Raw genomic sequence first — 4616 nt, forward strand, 5'->3', positions numbered from 1 at the left:
AATATTTACAGGGTGGGGTCTCCGGGAGTGTGTTAATATTTAGAGGGAGGGTCTCCGGGAGTGTGTTAATATTTACAGGGGGGTCTCCGGGAGTGTGTTAATATTTACAGGGGGGGTCTCCGGGAGTGTGTTAATATTTACAGGGGGAGAATCTCCGGGAGTGTGTTAATAATTACACGGGGGTCTCCGGGAGTGTGTTAATATTTACAGGGGGGTCTCCGGGAGTGTGTTAATATTTACAGGGGTGTCTCCGGGAGTGTGTTAATATTTACAGGGGGGTCTCCGGGAGTGTGTTAATATTTACAGGGGGGTCTCCGGGAGTGTGTTAATATTTACGGGGGGTCTCCGGGAGTGTGTTAATATTTACAGGGGGGTCTCCGGGAGTGTTTTAATATTTACAGGGGGGGGTCTCCGGGAGTGTGTTAATATTTACAGGGGGGTCTCTGGGAGTGTGTTAATATTTACAGGGGGGTCTCCGGGAGTGTGTTAATATTTACAGGGGGGTCTCCGGGAGTGTGTTAATATTAACAGGGGGGTCTCCGGGAGTGTGTTAATATTTACAGGGCGGTCTCCGGGAGTGTGTTAATATTTACAGGGGGGGTCTCCAGGAGTGTGTTAATATTTACAGGGGGGCCTCCGGGAGTGTGTTAATATTTACAGGGGGGTCTCCGGGAGTGTGTTAATATTTACAGGGGGGTCTCCGGGAGTGTGTTAATATTTACAGGGGGGTCTCCGGGAGTGTGTTAATATTTACAGGGGGGTCTCCGGGAGTATGTTAATATTTACAGGGGGGTCTCCGGGAGTGTGTTAATATTTACAGGGGGGGGTCTCCGGGAGTGTGTTAATATTTACAGGGGGGTCTCTGGGAGTGTGTTAATATTTACAGGGGGGTCTCTGGGAGTGTGTTAATATTTACAGGGGGGGTCTCCGGGAGTGTGTTAATATTTACAGGGGGGTCTCCGGGAGTGTGTTAATATTTACAGGGGGGTCTCCGGGAGTGTGTTAATATTTACAGGGGGGTCTCCGGGAGTGTGTTAATATTTACAGGGGGGTCTCCGGGAGTGTGTTAATATTTACAGGGGGGTCTCTGGGAGTGTGTTAATAATTACAGGGGGGTCTCTGGGAGTGTGTTAATATTTACAGGGGGGTCTCCGGGAGTGTGTTAATATTTACAGGGGGGTCTCCGGGAGTGTGTTAATATTTACAGGGGGGTCTCCGGGAGTGTGTTAATATTTACAGGGGGGTCTCCGGGAGTGTGTTAATATTTACAGGGGGTCTCTGTGAGTGTGTTAATATTTACAGGGGGGTCTCTGGGAGTGTGTTAATATTTACAGGGGGGGTCTCCAGGAGTGTGTTAATATTTACAGGGGGGTCTCCGGGAGTGTGGTAATATTTACAGGGGGGTCTCCGGGAGTGTGGTAATATTTACAGGGGGGTCTCCGGGAGTGTGTTAATATTTACAGGGGGGTCTCTGGGAGTGTGTTAATATTTACAGGGGGGTCTCTGGGAGTGTGTTAATATTTACAGGGGGGTCTCTGGGAGTGTGTTAATATTTACAGGGGGGTCTCCGGGAGTGTGTTAATATTTACAGGGGGGTCTCTGGGAGTGTGTTAATATTTACAGGAGGGTCTCCGGGAGTGTGTTAATATTTACAGGGGGGTCTCCGGGAGTGTGTTAATATTTACAGGGGGGTCTCTGGGAGTGTGTTAATATTTACAGGAGGGTCTCCGGGAGTGTGTTAATATTTACAGGGGGGTCTCTGGGAGTGTGTTAATATTTACAGGGGGGTCTCCGGGAGTGTGTTAATATTTACAGGAGGGTCTCCGGGAGTGTGTTAATATTTACAGGGGGGTCTCTGGGAGTGTGTTAATATTTACAGGGGGGTCTCCGGGAGTGTGTTAATATTTACAGGGGGGTCTCCGGGAGTGTGTTAATATTTACAGGGGGGTCTCTGAGAGTGTGTTAATATTTACAGGGGGGTCTCTGGGAGTGTGTTAATATTTACAGGGGGGTCTCCGGGAGTGTGTTAATATTTACAGGAGGGTCTCCGGGAGTGTGTTAATATTTACAGGGGGGGGTCTCCGGGAGTATGTTAATATTTACAGGGGGCGGGTCTCCGGGAGTGTGTTAATATTTACAGGGGGGTCTCCGGGAGTGTGTGAATATTTACAGGGGGGTCTCCGGGAGTGTGTTAATATTTACAGGGGGGGGTCTCCGGGAGTATGTTAATATTTACAGGGGGGTCTCCGGGAGTGTGTGAATATTTACAGGGGGGTCTCCGGGAGTGTGTTAATATTTACAGGGGGGGGTCTCCGGGAGTATGTTAATATTTACAGGGGGGTCTCCGGGAGTGTGTTAATATTTACAGGGGGGTCTCCGGGAGTGTGTTAATATTTACAGGGGGGTCTCCGGGAGTGTGTTAATATTTACAGGCGGGAGTGTGTTAATATTTACAGGGGGGGGTCTCCGGGAGTGTGTTAATATTTACAGGGGGGGTCTCCGGGAGTGTGTTAATATTTACAGGGATGATGATTAGTCTCCGGGAGTGTGTTAATATTTACAGGGGGTCTCTGGAAGTGTGTTAATATTTACAGGGGGGTCTCCGGGAGTGTGTTAATATTTACAGGAGGGTCTCCGGGAGTGTGTTAATATTTACAGGGGGGGGTCTCCGGGAGTGTGTTAATATTTACCGGAGGGTCTCCGGGAGTGTGTTAATATTTACAGGGGGGTCTCCGGGAGTGTGTTAATATTTACAGGGGGGTCTCTGGGAGTGTGTTAATATTTACCGGAGGGTCTCCGGGAGTGTGTTAATATTTACAGGGGGGTCTCCGGGAGTGTGTTAATATTTACAGGGGGGTCTCCGGGAGTGTGTTAATATTTACAGGGGGTCTCTGGAAGTGTGTTAATATTTACAGGGGGGGGTCTCCGGGAGTGTGTTAATATTTACAGGAGGGTCTCCGGGAGTGTGTTAATATTTACAGGGGGGTCTCCGGGAGTGTGTTAATATTTACAGGAGGGTCTCCGGGAGTGTGTTAATATTTACAGGGGGGGGTCTCCGGGAGTGTGTTAATATTTACCGGAGGGTCTCCGGGTGTGTGTTAATATTTACCGGAGGGTCTCCGGGAGTGTGTTAATATTTACAGGGGGGGGGTCTCCGGGAGTGTGTTAATATTTACAGGTGGGTCTCTGGGAGTGTGTTAATATTTACAGGGGGTGTCTCTGGGAGTGTGTTAATATTTACAGGGGGGGTCTCCAGGAGTGTGTTAATATTTACAGGGGGGGGGTCTCCGGGAGTGTGTTAATATTTACAGGGGGGGGGTCTCCGGGAGTGTGTTAATATTTACAGGGGAGTCTCTGGGAGTGTGTTAATATTTACAGGGGGTGTCTCTGGGAGTGTGTTAATATTTACAGGGGGGGTCTCCAGGAGTGTGTTAATATTTACAGGGGAGTCTCCGGGAGTGTGGTAATATTTACAGTAGGGTCTCCGGGAGTGTGTTAATATTTACAGGGGGGTCTCTGGGAGTGTGTTAATATTTACAGGGGGGTCTCCGGGAGTGTGTTAATATTTACAGGGGGGTCTCTGGGAGTGTGTTAATATTTACAGGGGGGTCTCCGGGAGTGTGTTAATATTTACAGGAGGGTCTCCGGGAGTGTGTTAATATTTACAGGGGGTGGTCTCCGGGAGTGTGTTAATATTTACAGGAGGGTCTCCGGGAGTGTGTTAATATTTACAGGGGGGGGGGGTCTCCGGGAGTGTGTTAATATTTACAGGGTGGTCTCTGGGAGTGTGTTAATATTTACAGGGGGTGTCTCTGGGAGTGTGTTAATATTTACAGGGGGTGTCTCTGGGAGTGTGTTAATATTTACAGGGGGGGTCTCCGGGAGTGTGTTAATATTTACAGGGGGGGGGTTCTCCGGGAGTGTGTTAATATTTACAGGGGGGGTCTCTGGGAGTGTGTTAATATTTACAGGGGGGTCTCTGGGAGTGTGTTAATATTTACAGGGGGGGTTCTCCGGGAGTGTGTTAATATTTACAGGGGGGAGTCTCCGGGAGTGTGTTAATATTTACAGGGGGGGGTCTCCGGGAGTGTGTTAATATTTACAGGGGGGTCTCCGGGAGTGTGTTAATATTTACAGGGGGGGGTCTCCGGGAGTGTGTTAATATTTACAGGGGGGGTCTGTGGGAGTGTGTTAATATTTACAGGGGGGGTCTCCGGGAGTGTGTTAATATTTACAGGGGGGTCTCCGGGAGTGTGTTAATATTTACAGGGGGGGTCTGTGGGAGTGTGTTAATATTTCCCAGGTTGGATTGAGATTAATTCTAAGCATTTGGAACAGTTTAATTTTGGAATGTGTTTATTGCTAATGTGATGTGGACTATTGCAAGCAAAACAATTATAGATAATTGACAACTAATTATCGAGTTGTCTGGAACAAGATATTTTTGAAATTGGTGGCCCAATGTTTTCCTCATGCAGAGTTGAGTCACAATTCTATGGGCGGGAAATCAAATAGTTTTAGTGAGTTTGGTTTCGAGCCCCACAACCACAGACCTGAGCTCCATAATCCAGGCCGACACTCCCCCGGTGCCAGTACTGAGGGAGTGCTGCACTGTC

The sequence above is a fragment of the Mustelus asterias genome, unplaced genomic scaffold (assembly GCF_964213995.1).
Source record: "Mustelus asterias unplaced genomic scaffold, sMusAst1.hap1.1 HAP1_SCAFFOLD_3257, whole genome shotgun sequence".
Classification (NCBI taxonomy): Eukaryota; Metazoa; Chordata; class Chondrichthyes; order Carcharhiniformes; family Triakidae; genus Mustelus; species Mustelus asterias.